Genomic DNA, 18,699 nt, shown 5'->3' on the forward strand with positions numbered 1-18,699 from the left:
TAAGTCTTTCCATTTTGCTTTATTAAGACTTGTTCATTTTTAGTACACATTAAGCAACTGATTGATTAGAATTTGAGTTAAAAGTATCTGATTGTAGCTATCCAATTCCACTCAGATCCTTTCTTATCCAAATATATCTACTATATATTTTGAGGAAACTTTCAAAGAGACTTCTCTTTGAAGGTTAAATTCTGTTTTGTCTTGTTATGACAATGTCTGTTGAAAAATATATAAGGGATTTCTTAATTCCTGCATCTTCTCAATGACTTCTTCTTTATACTTGCTCTTTTGCTTTCCTACTTGATGAGATTTGACTTTCTGTCCCAGTATCTTTTTGCAGCCTTGGTCTAGTTTTAGTGATAATCACCTTGCTGGGGTGAAAGCCATTAGCCCTTTCCCACTGTACCCATTCAACATGAATGATATAGTTTTTCTTGTAAGCCCAGACTACTTGGTTAATCTGCTGACTTTTATGATGCCCTCAGGTGCGAACTTCACCATCCTGACAGCTGTTTCCTGCAAATGTGGGGAGGAGCTTGAGATGTCTTTTATGATTCTTGCTTTGGCCAGAAGTCACGAAGGCATTGAACTTCATTTCGACCACTGCCACTGCAGGAAGGGCGGTAAAAAGAAATAACACTCCAAGGTTTTAGGATTCGGGCTTTGTTTTCACTAGGAAAGAAAGAAATTTCAAAACACAGCATGGCACATGAAAATGAAGCTTCCTTGGGAAGTCCCAGGGGGAATTTGAGTAGAAGTAACCTGAAGTCCTTCCCCGTAAGACCAGATCTCACAATTGTTTCTCAAAGCCGGTGATTTCAACTCTGCTACCCACCAACTCAGCCCCTCTCCCTACTGCGCCATGAGTACCAGCCCTCAGACCAGAAAGCAGCCCCAGGACCTCAGGCCCAGCCCCGTCACTCCATGACTCACTCCTAGAAGTGATTTATATTTACCTTCTATTCCCTCCTCTTGCCTTGTAGGAAAGCATCGCACAAAGGCTGTGGACACAGGCTATGAATGCCTAAACAAATAGGGCTAATGGAGGCTGCAGGTCAAAGTGTGCATTTTTCCTATCAAACCTTACATGTGAGCACAAGGTGGCTCATCCTGGACTCTAGTTAGAGCAGTACGTGAATTTGCATCTATGTATTAAGGTCATGGCAGCAGATGCTCATCTCAGCAGCCCCAGGGAAATTATCTAAATGTAAAAGTGGTGATGGGATCCTGAGAATCATACATAGACAGACTAATGGGATATTTTTTAAAAGGAGGAGAAATTTGTGGGTCTGTCTATATCAGCACCAGGTAGAGAGTGGCCTCCTTTCCTGGCTGCAGCTATAAAATTTCTATCAACACCTGGAGCATTTATGAAGCTTCTATGTGAATGTGACACTCTCCTGCATCAACATTACAGGCCAATTATTGAGATGCAAATTCTGCCACATAGAAAAGGAATGAAGGAAGGAAGTTGGGGGAGGAGGTGTGGAGGACTTACTATAGACATAGACTATACTACACACTAAGAAACTGGTCTAATTTCTCCAAAAGACAGAAGTAGGAATATTTGTGCAAAATATAAGAATATACACTTCAGGTAAATATTGAGAAGGATTTTTAAAATTTTATTTGCCCCCAAAGGAAACAGACTTTCTTATTAATGAGTGAGTTTCACATCTTATATGCAGAGCATCTCTGAGCTAGCAATAATACCTCAAGAATAAACAGCAGAAATGGCTGGGGTGGAGGTGAGGCCCTCAGAGCAACCTGGCAGGGAACAGCAGAAGCTGGAATGAATCCTTGAAGCCACAGCAACAGTAGATCCCAAGCCCATTCATGAAGGTGGTGAGGCATTTACAAATAATGAAGTAATGGGATGGCATACAGGACTGCTCAAGGGACTGGAATTCTCAGAGAAGCAAATGAGGACTGGAGTGGCCTAATTATAATATTAATGTTGAGGTGACAATGTTCATTCACATAGACTGGTAAAACTTGGAATTTGCTATGGTTTGGCCCATGTATTAAAAGTTTGGTCCCCCCAGCCCATGACACTATTAGGAAGTGGTTGAACCTGTAGGAGGTGGGGCCTAATGGGAGGAAGTTAGGTCATTGGGGGTGTGGCCTTGAAGGGGATATTGGGACCTCAGTCCTTTCTCTCTCTTTTTGCTTCCTGGCTTCCATGAAGTGAACCACATATTCCCACCATGATGTATTATAACACAACAAGATCAAGTGGCCATGGACTAAGACCTCGAAAACCATGGGCCAAAATAAACCCTCCCTCTTTTAAGTCAATTTATCTCAGGTCTTTTCTTCATGGTGATGAAATCTGATCAACAGTTCATTTGGATTATAATAAAGAACCTTGAGACAAACATAGGCAATAGAGATCCAAGTTTTTGGTCATTGAGCCACATTTAGGATTGGAATCTTTTTTTTTTTTTTTTTCAAAATTAAGTAGGTTCCATGGTGTACACCACCTGCTCAGCATTATTGCCCATCATTACAAGCTGAGAACTCTTGTAACCACATGAGGAAGGAGGGAGACAGGGATCATGGGGCTTGCTGAAAGTGACAAGGAAAGGAATCTGAATTTAGTATAAAAAGTGGCTTTGGGGCACTTAGGACTCTGGGCAGTGGAAAAGGCTCACTTGTGTGGTCGATCTAAGCACTCCTGGTCAACCCAAGAACTCTGTTGGATTCTGTGGACTCTCTACTCGCTGGAGGGAGCAAAGCTAACTGATTCCTAGCAGCCATGTGGCTCTTCACTCTTTAACACCATGCAGGCAGCGACGGTTAATGGGTTTCCAGGTTGTCTTCCTTCAGGAAGAATTATAACATTTTAAAGGAGAGCTATTAGGCCATCAGTGCTCTGAACTGAACTGATGGTGCTCTTTGCAGCTGCAGCTGCCACAACATCTCCAGAAATTTGTGCTAATACCATCTGCCCTCCATTTCTGTGAGTTCTGCCTCTGTAGATTCAACCAACCACAGATCAAAAATATCTGAAAAAATAATTGCCTCTGTACTGAACAAATACAGACTTTTGTCAATATTCCTCAAACAATATGATAAAAATGCCTTTTACATAGGATTCTACCTTGAATTAGATATTGTAAGTAATCTAGAGATGATTTAAATTATATGGAAGTACATGCATATTATATGAAGATACTATGCCATTTATTTACGGGACTTAGCATCAATAGATTTTGATATCCTATACTGGGAGTGTCCCAAAACCTGTCCCTTATGTATTCCTGAGGATGACTGTATTTAATGCCCATAATCCTATTATCTTTTATATTGATGTCTCACTGCATTTTTCTGTCCTCAAAAAAAAAAGGAGTCTAGTTGATACATATCATTATTACTATTCAAATGTTAGTGTAAACTCTCTTCTATTCACTTGGTTTAAATTGATGGTGATTAACTTCATTGTGATTAGTGTTCTTCTATTTTTCACTCACCAGGGCTTATTTAAATGGGAGAAAGCAATGTGCACCATTTTTTTGTGAAAGGCACAATCTCATAGTCAAGGAGCTCTAGACTGAGAATAAATAAACCGAGACATGTAATAATTAAAAGGGGGAAAGTTTAAAGAGCTCTCTTGTAGTGAGAATTGGAGGAAGCCCCCAATGGCAAGAAGACTGTAGTCTCTATTTTTAAAACACTGGGTCAGGACGTGATTTTGAACTCTGTGGTGCAGGAGAAGGCATGCTGGGGGCCAGGCATTGCTCACTGGCAAAGCCAGCAGGAAGAAGCAGGGTCCTTACCTCGCAGAGACTTTCCCCATGCTTCTAGATTTGCCACATGCTGCCTCATGGAGCTCAGTATGTCAAAGCCATGGGTTACCAGTGCCAGAGGGGGGACCTCAGAAACAACAGCACATTCTCACCCAGACCCCGTGGATCCAGTGTCAACTGTCCTGCAGAAGCAAGGAGCTTGCTTACGGGAGTGAAAAGCTGGTGTGGTCTGCCCCCCACAGATGACCAGCCTTGGAGAGTGTGCCCATCTCCCCCGGGAAGTGTCTGATGTTCTCATGTCCTTTGAAAAAGTGGTCTTGTCATGTGCACCCTTTCATGCCAATTTTTCAAGCCATAGCCTAACTCTATCCAAAATGTTCAGCTAAGAGAACGTTCAGGGTGGAGTCTAAGGGAGTCCTTCTTGAAACTGAGTCTGTGACAGATCGACAACTACAGAGAGAACAGGAGGCCTCCAGGTTTACTTTCAGAGCAAAGTCTACTTCCACAGCGAGGAAAGGCATTTCCTTCCCATGAGAGCTCTCCCCGTCACCTCTGTCCCCAAAGCACTTCCAAGTGAAATGCTCCCATTTGCCTGGATGAGAAACACATCTTTAAATCCTCTAATACAGTTGTACAAATGGGATTTCCTCACTGGTGAATATCACATTTTTGTGGGTTCACAAAAAATAAAACTGCTTTTCCTTTTGGCTGAAAATGGCTTATGAAAAGGAAAGGCGGTTTGGATTTGGTGCTTTCTTTCCCAAGCAGGACACGGGTTTCATTTTTTGGTGGTAAGAAACCACATCTGCGATACAGCCAATTTTCACCTGTGACTAAAAGGGTTTCACACTAAATTTCCCACGGAGACAAGGAAAAGCCGGGTTTACCTGGTGAACTGGTAAAATGTTATCCTGGATTAAATTCACCCCATAAAACTGTCAGTCACAGAAGAGCTATCCCCACAAGCCAGGAACCGCAAGAACATTAACCCTTTTGCAAAGAATAAGGTGAAAAGTTATCCAAATCTTCAAACCAAAGGCAAACTGTGTCCTCTTGTGGTCTATCTGTCCCTCGTGACCAGGCCAACTCCTAAACATCCATTCCTCAGCCCTCCTCAGGATAGCCCTCAGCCTCCTCCACCCCAACACACAGGAAATCACAGGGGAGATGAAGGGCAAGGAGGTGAATGCTTATTCAGGATAAATGATCTTTTATGTTCTTTTTTTATTATTCATTTGAATCAGTTATACATGACAGTAGAAAGCTCTTTGATTCATCATGCACAAATGTAGCAGGATTTTTTACTTCTCTGTTTGTGCATGAAGTAGTCACACCGTTCGTGCAATCATACATGTACCTAGGGTAGTGATGTCTGTCTCATTCCACCTTCTTTTCTACCCCCTTGCTTCTTCTCCCCCTCCCCTTTGCCCCATCCAAAGTTCCTCCACTCATCCCATGCTCTCCCAACCCCATCCACTCATCAGAGAAAATGTTTGGCTCCTGTTTTGGGGGGAATTGGCTTATTTCACTTAGCATGATATTCTCCAATTCCATCCATTTACCTGCAAACGCCATAATTTCATTCTCTTCTAATACTGAGTTATTTCTTTGTGTATATGTACCACAGTTTCTTTATCCATTCATCTATTGAAGGGCATCTAGGTTGGTTCCACAGTTTAGCAATTGTGAGTTGTGCTGCTATAAATATTGAAGTGGCTGTGTCCCTGTAGTATGCTGTTTTTAAGTACTTTGGATATAGACCGAGGAGTGGGATAGCTGGGTCAAATAGAGGTTCGATTCCAAGTTTTCTAAGGAATCTCCATACTGCTTTCCAGATTGGTTGCACCAATTTGTAGTTCTACCAGCAATGTATGAGTGTGCCTTTTCCCCCCACATCCTTGCCAACACTTATTGTTGCTTATATTCTTGATAACTGCCATTCTGACTGGAATGAGATGAGATCTTAGAGTAGTTTTGGTTTGCATTTTTCTAATTACTAGAGATGTTGAACATTTTTCATATATTTGTTGATAAATTATATATCTTCTTCTGAGAAGTGTCTGTTCAGCTCCTTAGCCCATTTATTGGTTGGGTTGTTTGGTTTTTTTGGTGTTAAGTTTTTGGAGTTTTTTATATATCCTAGAGATTAGTGCTCTATTTTACATGTGGCAAAAATTTGCTCCCAAAATGTAGCCTCTCTCTTCACCTCATTGATTGTTTCTTTTGCTGAGAAGAATCTTTTTAGTTTGAATCCATCCCATTTATTAATTCTTTATTTTGCTTCTTGTGCTTTAGAGTCTTGTTAAGGAAGTTGGGGCCTAATCCGACATGATGAAGATTGGGGCCTACTTTTTCTTCTATTAGGCACAGGGTCTCTGGTTCTAAATCCTAGGTTCTTGAATGATCCTTTATTATAAGTGGATTTACAAGACATTTTGTTCCCCTTATATTTGATTTTTGTTCTCTGGGTTTCGGTAAATCCCATTTTTCATGGTTACCTTCACTCACTGGAACTTCTGTGAGAAAGGGGGACCTTGACGTCAATAAGACATTGTTTCATGACCTAATAGGATACCCTCTGGGGACAATAAGGAAGTCTTTGAGCATGCCACCATTTTGTAGTAATGTTGACCGGATCATCATTCCCACAAAATGTGATCCTGCAAACTCCAATGACTGGTAATCTCTTAAGTACCAGCATCTTCTTCCATAAAATGAGAATAAACAGTGGAGATACTTCTGAGAAGGGCAGCAATGGATTTCTGTCCCAAATTCTGTAGATAAGGCAAAACACATGTATATATAATCAAAGTTGCTCTTGGAAATCTCCAACATGGAGCACCAAGCGAAGACCATAGCTTACATTCAGGGACCACGTCACAGGAAGCTGTGTAAGTCTCCTTTCCCAGACGAAGAACTCACCCTGTGACAAACATAGATGAAAAAGAATTGGAGGACAGTCCCCTTCAAAGCTTGGGCTAAGGCTGAGACCCACAAGGGACAGTGTCGCTATCTCCTGTCCTTCCTTCTCCACCACTGTCTCTAGTAGAAATTACTTATAGAATCCAACTAAGTAAATGCACACATAGATGAGATACTACCATTTTTGTTTGTGTGAGAATGACGATGATGAGAATTGTGTTTGCCTGAAGTTTTAGAGATCATAAGTCATGTTTGCATGTCTACCTTCCATTTTACTTTTCCAGCCACCCTATGGGGTAATTATTGTTTGTTTCCCTTCACAGAACAAAGCATGAATTTTAGGGAGGCGGGGATAAGAAGGGTGATGCTAAGGTCTGACCTTCTTCCCTAGTGGCTTCCACAGAAATGTGCCTGGCCTCTGGTGGACACAAAGAAAATGATGAGATGCTAAACCAACCAGCACAGAATGGGCACACTGCCAAGTATTGAGCGAGGGACACTGCACACATTCGGTTTAAAGGTTTTGTTTTTCTGATTGAAACCAACTGAATTCATCATTTGTAAACATCGTAAACACTGTCAGAGTCTGTGGAACATTTTCAAAGTGGAAATATAAAACCGTCCTGCCTTTCAGGTTTATTAGTTAATATGTCACATCAAGGTTAGGTGCACCCCATGTCCACACCAGCAGGGAATCAGTAACCTTTACAAGGGTTTGGCACTTAAGAGGCTTGATCTACTTTTCTCTCTAGAGTGAGAACTGTGAGCATTTTCAAATGCTTTCCATTTCACTGTTAATTATAATTACAGAAAGCCTAGAAACTAACTAAATCTAACCACAGGAGATTCACAAAATAAATTATGTTGAGTACATGCATAGAAATACGGATATTGACATCAAAAAAATCATATTGTAGAAATGACAGAAACAGCTACTAAGGAGCATAGGAAAATTTCAATGATGATCACATAAATAGTATGCTACAGAAAGCGCGTATGATACGTGTATTATTCTATTTTGTGCTGCTATAACGGAATACCTGAGACTAGGTAACTTGTAAAGAACAGATTTTTCCCCCCAACAGTTCTGAGAATACAAGCTCTTGGTGTGCTGGTGTCTGATAGGGGCTTTCTTGCTGAGTCCTCACATGACAGAAGGTGGAGTAGGAAGAGAGAACCAGTTCCTTTATGAAGTCCCTTTACCAGGCTGACTAGAGAGGAGCCGGCACTCTTGGCCTAATCATCTTGTTAAGGCCCCACCTCTTACGGCTACTGCATTAGCAATATCTGTACTTTGGAGGGGACACATTCAAACCATAGCTGGGAAAGATCTAGAAGGCAATATAATCAGAGGTTACTACCAGATGTTAAATGAGAAGTTTATTTGGCTTTTTCTTTTTCTGTTTCTTAAATTTTCTACATTGAGGACATCTAAATTTTGAAATGAGAGGTTGGGAAAAACATTTTGAACAATGAAACCCATGCCTTTAAGTTGAATAAACTTATATTCGTAAGGCTCTTACTTTGGGCCCAGGCAGATCCCAGGCGTGTCACTGCCAAAGCCAGCGTGGTCCATAGTGAGAACAAGCTGACACCAGGGCCCAGATCTCTGGGTGACTGGCCTTCCCAGTGTCACCCAGACATTGAAGGATTTCTTTCCCTGCCGCTGTCTGGCTGGGCACAAGATCACGAGCCACTCAAACAGGAACAAACTTTATTTGAAAGAACCGCCAATAACACGTCCGCCCGGGAAGCTTCCCGATCCACCCACGCGGCCTTCTGCTCCTTTCCGGAACTCCAGCGCAAGCGCCTCCCCGGAATTCCCTCCTACTGTACTTTCCCAACCAATGGGAACTCTCCAGGAGTCCCGCAGCAGGAGTCCGGTATCCATATGAATGTAATTTTTAACATAATCATATCATCTCAATGGCTAGCTGGCATCACCTTTCAATCAAAAATGCCATGCATCATATTAATTGGCTGTGGCTCCCAGCATTTCCCCACTAAATTCTCCATATGAGTCTGGAATTTTTCTCCTGTTCAAGAACATTTTAGGACAAAATAAAGCTTCCACACAAAGCATTTATTTATTGTCATTTTGTATCTCTACCCTCTGGCAGGATCAACTGCTCATGAGAAAATGAAAGATTTGAGGATTTTGATAAAATTTTTTGATAATATTTGCATTATTTGTGCTTGTAAGTGTGAGGATGGAGATGAGGGAAGAGGTTTTTGAATTATCTACGAAATAATTCTTCTTTTCATGGTGAATGAGTCAACCACACTTGAACAATAACCTAAGTTTAAAATGCCATGACTTTAGAGTTATATAAAGTGAGGAAATGCAAGAAAAAGTTCCCTATTTGTCTGAATTTCATAGTTTAAATTTTTAATAATTCTTTAGAAAGTCACTTTTAATATCATTGTATGAGCCTGAATTTTAAATTATCAGCTTTAGCAAAGTGAGCTTGGCTTTCACATTCCACAGAATTTGGAACATAGAAAGACTTCTGCAGATTCCAAAAGACATGCTCTTTACAGAAATCATCATGGTGCTCAACTGTAGGGAAGGAAATCTATAGTATGGCTTTCTGAAAATTTTTAACAGAGTTAAGTTGAAGAATTCTCACAGTAAATTTCATGTTTCAATCTGTCAAGGTTTCTCATCTCGTGAAAACAAATGCTTCCTTTCTGGCCATTCTGTCTCTATAAAGACTTTACAATGTTCACCGTTCAGGGATAAAGAAAATTGAATTGTCCCTTTAAAAGTAGCATTGTGAAAAGGAATCTCTTAAATACATACCAAGTCTTTTTTTTTTTTTTTTGTCCTCCATCAAAAGCTTGTTAGCCTCCAAGAAATAGCAATTACATCCTAGTAGAATACTGTAAAGAATGTTTCCAAAGCTGATTGTAATTATTCTGCATTCCATTCATTTTTATTATTCAAAACTCCACAGACTTTAAAGGTGACCACACTCTCCCATTCTGTAAGGGATTCTGCTGGGTCTTAGAGATGGTGGCCAGGACCAACCAGCAGATCCAAAGCGGCAAGAGTCCACAATTCCACCGAAACATAAGGTTGGACCTTGGGAAACAAAATACATCTGTCTTTCCCATTGTCCATGTTGGTTCCCAGGGACTTAGAGGAAACCACATTCATGTGTAAATATGACTTAAACTTTATCTGTAAAAGCAATTATACAATGCTTCCTGGTTTTAGATTCTTACACTGAAACAAAAGCAACCCTTCTTCCCACCCATAAACTTATCAGTTCTTTTCAATTCTTTTTTGTTGTTGTTCCCCAAAATATGAAGCAAGCTCTCCCAAAGCAAGAAAAGATAAAGAGAACTGTTGGATCTCTGCCTACCTGGTCTGAGTTCAGGGGAACTTTAAATTTTCTCAAATCAGAAACATCTTCTGAAATGAAGATACTTCATAAGGGGGTTAGATGGGATCTGAATCTAGGTTTTACCAGATCCTTCTTTGGCAAGGGAGGTGTGGTGAGTGACAGAAGATATCCCCTTCTGGGAGGGGTTTTTAAAATGTTTTTATCCTTTTTTTATAGTTATTTTTCTGATTATAAAAAATAATAAATTCTAGTTGCATATGTAAACCCAAAGAATTATTGAAAAGAAGTTTTAGAATTATGCAAAATTTCACCAGAAAGAAAGATAGGTAGATAGATTTTGGTCTATTTCTTCTGCATTATTTTATAACCATCTGTCCGTTCATGCTTCTGTTTGGTTTAGCTTGCTTCACCAACTTCAGAGGTGATCACAAATCTTCTACTCAATTTTTTAAATTAGTTATAGGTTGGGGTGGGGGAAATCCCAATAGTTCCTTTTTGAATTATCCTAAAACCCTGTCATGCTCTCCATTCAAGGAACTTGAAGTGCAGTCTTCAAGTTTAGCTGGAATCTCTCTGAAGGCTGATACATTCGTGATGGCTGTCAGTCCAATCGCTGACACACGATCACAGCTGAACATTGTTTTCCATTCCTCCAGTCCAGTGTATCATGACACAGCAATGATGCTGGTATACCCTGGGAAGCTCAGATTCCCACATGGGCAGCTGTCAGGGGCCCCTCTTGGGCTCCCAGGTATCAGCCTTTTAGATCTTACTGACAGGCTCATCAAGTCTTTTTTCCTTTTGGGGATGACAGGATCTGGCACATTCTGAGCAAGAGTCCGCTTTCACTCATGAACCCACAAGGCCACGATTTCAGCCCATTTGTCAATTAACTGCCAACTATTCTACTAGACAGATATACTATAAGTTAGTAAATTTAGCCTTTCTCCTCTTATTGGACATTAAGAAATTTTGTTTCCGTTTTTCTATAATAATATATATAAGAGTCAAATTTCTTAGTAGAAGTATCTAGACAGCATGTGGAAGTATGTGCCTCTCACTCAATTCTTCCCCCCACCTGCCTTCGGTAATGAAATTTAACCCAGGGGCACTTTATCACGGAGCCACATCGGCAACCATTTTTTATTTTTTATTTTGAAGCAGGGTCTTGCTACGTTATTTAGTGCCTCACTAAGTTGCTGAGCCTGGCTTTGAACTTGTTTGATCTTGGCCTTTTGGTTAATTGCCATGTGCTATACCTTGGATCTGGAATATTCCCCCAAAGGACCATGTATTGGAGGATTGGTCCTCAGCTGTGGTGCTATTGGAAGGTGGGAGGAGGGGTCCTGATGGGACGTTTTATGACAGTAGGGGTGGTTCTTAAAGGAGATGGTAACACACTGGTCTTTCCTCTTCTTCCTTCTCTTCCTCCTCTTCTCCTCCCAGCCTCCCTATTTGCTGAGATCCCAGGTGTGCGCCACTTCCTCCGGCCCCTCTCACTCAACTCTTATTGGTGTTCAATTTTAGCATAGAACAGAAATCTTGCCAAGTGGATATTTTGAAATGGTTTCTTATTGTTTTGATTTGCAATATTTAATTTTAGACTTTAAAAATTATGTCACTTCTATGTACGGCTTTTCTCAGTGACTTCTATGTTCCCAGGTAAAGTATTTTGGTGACCTATATAACTGGGAACAATCAGGTTTATTTGAGCACCTTGAACTGCACTCTGAAAAGACAAGACACTAAATACCTTGGAGAAACAGAGGCAACTATTTTACAATTTCGTCTATTGGCTGACTGAGTTAATTGCTTTGAATCCCAAGAAGCTGTTTTTGAAATTCTTAACTAGGGATTCTGGTTTTTCTTTCTTCTCTTTTTTAAAATTCAATTTTAAATTATATTTCCTTCCTAGTTTTCCCTTAAGAGAGAAAAAAACGGTAATAGTTACTAGCAGTACAAAATGATGTGGTTGTATCAATTCACACAGCAAATCAGAAATTCAGCCTCTTAAATTAATTAGAAACTATGCTACCTCACCAAGTTCTATGATCTAAAAGACTGATGCTTTGCCAGGGACCATTAGGATAATCTCTGTCCACCTATGAATGGTTTTGATCTTGGCCTTTTTGTTAATTGCCATGTGCTATAGCTTGGATCTGGAATGTTCCCCCAAAGAACCTTGTATTGGTCCTCAACTTCAATGCTATGGGAAGGTGGTAGCCTTTAGGGGTGGTTCTTAAAGGAGGTGGTAACACACTGGTCTTTCCTCTTCTTCCTTCTCTTCCTCCTCTTCTGCCTCTTCTTCTTCTCCTCCTTCCTCCTCCTCTTCTCCTCCTTTTCCTTCTTCTTCTTCTTTCTTCTTCTGCTCCTACCCATGAGTTGAATGGGTGGCATCCACCACGTACTCCCAATATAATGTTCTGCCTTACAATAGGTCCAAAAGAAAAGGGGCCGACCAACCATGGATAGAAACCTCCAAAACCGTGAGCCAAAATAAGTCCTTCATCTTTTTAAAGTTGATTTTCTCAAGTATTTGTTGCAGCAATGGAAAACTGACTCACCTTGTGTATAATTTGTCTGAGATATAAGTTTTTCTGGAATCTTACTTAGGTGTAATAAATTCTTTAAGACTGTAAACATTTTTGGTGGTATTTTTATTAGAGAAAATAACAAGCCAGTTAAGAGAATTTTAGAAACAATTTAGATACATTCATATTAAAATAAAATTCCCAAACTCTGGAGCATTTTCCTAAATATTATCAGATCCAAATGGAAAGGCAGTACTCCTGGGGGAAAAAATTGTCCTAATTTAGAAGAGTGTTTGAAATTTTGAGCCTACATTTTATTTTCTTCTTTTGCTCTTTTGAGAGTTAAGGTCTTAAAGCAAGTAAAATGAAGAGTCTTCGAAACTCACACTCTTTAAGATGGTCACTTTTTTATTAAGATTCATTACTTGAATTTTCCATTTTTAGTTCAAGTAGACCTTCCATTTATAAACTTCACACTCCATTAGTATGTTGTTGTTGTTTATTGGCAGTGCCTCTTCTTCTGCCACAAACATTATACAGGACCCAATTCCAAGAACTCCCTTGTCAAAGGTACTTACTTAAACTAACAAACAAACCAGCGGGGGAAAAAGAATTACATGGGACCACTCTGAGAAGCAAAAGGTCCCGGCATTATAAACAACATGGAAATAGATCATATGATCCTGTCATGTATCCCAAATCAAATGTACGTGGTCAACAATGCAATTCTTTCCATCTCTGCAAGGAACTTATCCACTCTGGTTGACTATACAGTTTGTATACAATTTCTTCTCTCACTGCACCTCTATTAAAATGGAACACATGTCTATACAAGAGTTCATTCAAATGACAAAGTGCAGGAAACTGTTTTCATCTTTGCCTGTGCTTGGAAAGGATGGATAGGAGGAGTCTTTGCAATTAATGCTATTTTAATACTTCCTGGTTCAGTAGGAGGAATCTCACCTATTCTTCACTCTATCATTTCTTCTTGAGAAGTGATGTCATCTCAGTTCATTCATTTTTATTCTGAGATAAACCATAAGGTTTGCATTTGGTGAATGGTACCTGAGTAGACTTTCTTGTATGAAACTGAAATTGAAAACAGGAACAGGTATGTTCTTCCAAAAATGCAATTGTGATCAGGTACAAAATCCTAAGGCATACCAGTTTTAGCTGCTTATCCCAATTTCTCAATAAAAACAGGAAGCTCTTTTAATAAGAACTGCATTCTGGAAGTGCTAAGTATATTATCAGAAGAAAAAGTGAAAAAAATAACTGTTTATAAAGCCATCCTGAGTATCTGCCTCCTACCCTCAAGCATGTGTGACTGATTCACTACAAAGGAGAGGATTAGATGATTGGGAAGGGAGGCCAGGTCTTTAACATGTCCCAGCCGTGAGATGCAGCCCTGTCACTGGTGACACTGGGGTCAAGTTCATTGGTATCATGGGATTGGACAACCTGAAACACTTAGCAACACCTCTGTTTAGCAGGTTGACCTTCAGTTTTCCTAAACTGAATCTCAGAGGCACTGAACCTGGACTAGCTTTTTGAAAAGAGGTCTGCAGGTATTACCTGTTTGTAGATTTTGAATGTTCATGTGTAAGAGGCAGAACTCCAACTTATTGAGACATGAGTTGAAAGACTGATGTTATATATGATTTTCTATTCTTCCATGGATGCATTGCAGTTAGATGCATCTCTCATGAGATGAATATACACAAATAATGTGAATGATACAGAAGCTCCTTTACTGGCACCCTGGCTGAGTTCTGGAAAGTGTTCTCAAAATTGTTTATAAGACCAAAGTGATTTTATATAAGCAGCTGTTATCCAAATTTTTGGCAATGGGTAGGGTCATGGTACTTATAGTGTTCATGCCTTTTTTATATGTATGAAAATATACAAGTTGAAAGTTTATAAAAAGGAAAGCATCTATACTGTAAATAAATATCTAACCTATGTTTTAGTTTCCCAGAGCTGCCATAACAAATTACCATAAAGTGGATGCCTTGAAAGGGCAGAAATTTACTCTCTCACAGTTCTGGGGGACAGGAGTCTGAAATTCAGGTGTTGGCAGGGTTGGACTTTTTTTGAAGGTTCTGTCCTGGCTTTTTTGGAAGGTTCCATGCTTCTGTCCTGGCTCCTGGTGGTGGCCGGCAACCACTGCTGTTCCTTGACTTGCAGACAATCCAGCTCTGTTTCCAGACTTGGTTCACAAAAACCTGCCATGCATGTTCTTCCCAGGAAAAACATCCTGAGCCGCCTTACCTTGCAGACCCAGAGCCACAGGACAAAAGAAGCCTGAGGTTCTGAATCACTACTTAGTGGTCATGAACACCCATTTTTAAGCTTTTATCATTAAGTAATACGAGTTTTGTTGTCACAGAACCCAGCATGACCTTAATTTAAGTACACTTGCCACAAATGGGGACTGAAGCTTACAGAACTCAGGACCAAGGAATGTGAGAATGACTGAAGAGGAATGTCATGATTGCTTGATTGCGATGTTGTCTCTACCCTATTAGTGCCAGGAAGTCTATGCAGCTGATCACTCCCTTAAATGTCACCCATCAAATTGATGAACTACACACACTACACTGCCATGCATTCTTCTCCTTGGTATGCTTTATCTCATCTCCTTAATTAGAGGGTAAACTTGTTGGAGATTTTTGCTTTGCCTATTGCACTCCTAGCTTAAAGTCTACAGCAATGAAAAGGATCAATGTATTCTTACTTGTATATTGGGTGGGCTGATTGTTTAAAGAAAGACAAGCGCCAATTTTAGCAGCTAAACAATTTTGGGTGCATTTAATGACCTTCAAAAACAAGTGTCAAGGCTCAAGAAAAAAAATGTGGGTGGGGAGGGGGGGAATCCCATGAAACTCTGAAGGGCGATTATTGCAGGAGAGGAAGGGAATTGAGGAGTGGGGAAGGAACAGGAAAAGAAAATAAGAGTGAAATGAAATTGATCGAGTTATGCCGTATACATATATGAATGTACCGTAGTGTATTTGACCTTTATGTATATCTAATTTGGAAAAAAAAAAAAAACAACTAGAAACCAATAGAAGGAAGACCAGTGGAGTAGAGGGGGGGAACAGAGGGAGGGATGAGAGGAGGGAAGGGGGAAGCACTGGGGACTGAGGTGGAGCAAATTATATTGCAGGCTTTTATGACTATGTCAAAATGAACCCCACTATTATGCATACGTATTACGCACTAGTAAAGAGAGGGGGGCGATGCAGTCAGATTGAAAACAGAGAGGCTAAACAGAAATGGACAGACTTGATAGTACCCAGGGGCTGGTGTTGTTATTCCTGAGCCCATAACATCATTCGTGCTTAGCTTGATTTTATGAGGTTATAAATTCCCATTATTGAGTAAAACTGGCTTGTGTTAGATTGTTACCACTTGAAACTAAGAGATGGTCCCTAAATCAGCAGTCCCTAAAGCTTCCCAGTCTGGCACAGGATTTGGACATATGTGGTCTCTGTTAATTTGATATTCTCACTTTTAATGCTAGTCTGGTTCTGTTTTTTCAAACTGTTTTCCATTAAGACTTAAATAATATTTTTCATACTATATAAGCATAATAAATGTTCTGTAATTTTAAGGGTGATATATTTTTGTATCGTGTGCCTCTTATAAATGCTTGTGTATAATCTACCTAAAGTTCTGAATTTTCTTCCTGATAGTGATTTAATAAGCTAACAAATGATTTGCAAAGTAGGTTCAGGGGAATTCTCTACTCCAGAAACATCTTTATTGCTATGCTAAAACCATGTTTGGATAGCACATAAAACAACTTGTAGCCTTCTCTGTAGCATCTAGGAAAAACTGAAATTTTATGAGATTAATACAATAGGCAAAACAAAAATAACATCTTTCTAGATTCATGAGTAGTTTAGAGCTGATCATATGTTAAAAGGGCACTTCATTAGATTTAAAATTGGAAAACCTCAGTACATATTTTGTTGGAAGTGAAAGAAAGGCAATGCAAACAAATTTGATAACCACTAGTCTAGTTAAGGATAATATACCTTTGTATATTATATATACATATAAATACATATTAATAATATATAGTGATATATAATATACCATATGTAATATATGTCATATGTATATATATTTTATATATTATATACTCATATACAAATATATATTACTGTCACAACACATGACTAAACCAGTCAGGGTCACTCCAGGTGAACTGGGCTGGCACAAAATAAGCACACAGAGACTGCCTTTTTCTTTGGGTTCTGTGACAGCTCCTCTGACCCAGGAGGCAAAGTCAGGCAAGAAAGAGAGAGAGCACGCCTGGAAACCAGTTTTAATGGGGAGAAGCCATTCAAATAAGGCAAGGGATCAGGTTTCAGAGGGTGGAGTCTAGCTTCTGATGTCTTGCAGGTCAGCAGGTTGACTGACATCTTGGAAGGCCACACCCATATCATGTGCTGTGTGATGATCAAAGGCAGAGCAAGCAAAAGGGACACATATGTGCACAGCCCAGACAGAGCTGCATCACCAGTCCAGACTGCTTTGTGGGCTCTAAATGCTCACAGCTCACACACGCAGCCCCTGGCTGGCTTGCCTCATCTCCACATTCCCATCACTCAAAGCTAGGGGGCGCTCAGCTCCTATGTGGCTGCTCCCAACATATTGTGTATCTAATATTGATCATGTTAATACATACGGAGGAATAAACCACACGACTCAATCAAAGGAACTATTTTAGTCAGCTTTTTGTTGCTGTGACTAAAGGACCTGACAAGAACAATTACAGGAGAAAAATTTTATTTGGGGGTTCACCATTTCAGAGATCTGAGTCCATAGAAAGTAGACTCCATTCTTCAGGGCTCAAGGTGAGATAGAACATCATGGAGGAAGAGTGTGGTGGAGGAAAACAGCTGGGAACATGACTCCAGGAAGCATAGAGTCCACTGACCAGATACAAATATAAACCCAAAGGTATGTCCCCAGGGACCCAGCACCTCCAGCCAAATCTACTTGCCTAAATTATCACCTAGTTAATCCCTATTAGAGAATTAATTCTCTGATTAGGTTAAGGCTCTCATAACCCAGTTATTTCACCTCTGAACTTTCTTGCATTGTCTCACACATGAGCTTTTGGGGGACACCTCATATCTAAACCTTAACAGGAATACAACCACTTTTTATTAGTTAACAGACTAAACATTTTAGTTCCAATATCTTTCTAGTTTGTAACCTAAGTTCTTGGTTTATTGAGGAGGAGACAATGGTGATTATCTTGGAATACTGGAATATTCATTTTGGAATATGAATATTTTCCAAATCCCTATAAGAATTTGACAAGAACTAATAGTTATCATAATATAAAATGTTAATTAAATTATCTCTCAACTATTAAAATTAGCCTCCACCAAACATGCCACCAGCTTTATATGGGAGCTTCCTTCCTCTGGTCTGGATGGCTTTTCAGTTATAAAATAAATTGTGAGTCTCGTAATGTAGGATTTTTATACAAATGAGGGAAGTTTTTTAAACAACTGTTGGAATCACATTGAAAGCTATTGACTAATGAGAATCTAAAAAAAAGTATTGGCAATTAAAGACCAAAAAATCAATAAAGACAATGAAACAGAGCTGCAAAATAAAATGATTCAATATCTACAGCCAATCCTGGTCCTTGGAAAAATTGATAAAACTCTTGCATATTTTCAAAATACTTCCAATATATTATTCCCCTGCTATAATGTTATTTGCCACCAAAACGATATTTTGATCTATTCTTTGTATATTCTATAAGTTTACAATATAGGTAAAATTAAATAATCTAAATTTTGTTTTCAAAATGGAAATGATTTATTTTCATATTTTTTACTTTTATTTTTCAAGACAAATTCTCAAAGAAACCTTGTTTTTCTGAAAAGTTGGTCTCCATTTTATTTATTTTTTTTTAATATTTATTTTTCAGTTGTAACTGGACACAATATCTTTGTTTTATTTATTTATTTATTTTCATGAGGTGCTGAGGATTGAACCCAGGGAGGAGCACTCTACTGCTGAGCTACAACCCCAGCCCCTAGGTCTCCATTTTAAAAGGGTTCATTTTATGTGGGCTTTTCTTTGTTCTAACTTTTTTGTGTATGTGGTACTGGG

The 18,699-nt window shown here is 39.4% G+C and overlaps 1 pseudogene; it reads right to left on the reverse strand.

Annotated features, from left to right (window-relative positions):
• Window positions 1-204: 204 nt before the first annotated feature.
• On the reverse strand, window positions 205-595 carry LOC143405780 (ribosomal protein uL24-like pseudogene; annotated as a pseudogene).
• Window positions 596-18,699: the final 18,104 nt, after the last annotated feature.

This window comes from Callospermophilus lateralis, chromosome 8, assembly GCF_048772815.1.
Source record: "Callospermophilus lateralis isolate mCalLat2 chromosome 8, mCalLat2.hap1, whole genome shotgun sequence".
In the NCBI taxonomy this organism is placed as follows: Eukaryota; Metazoa; Chordata; class Mammalia; order Rodentia; family Sciuridae; genus Callospermophilus; species Callospermophilus lateralis.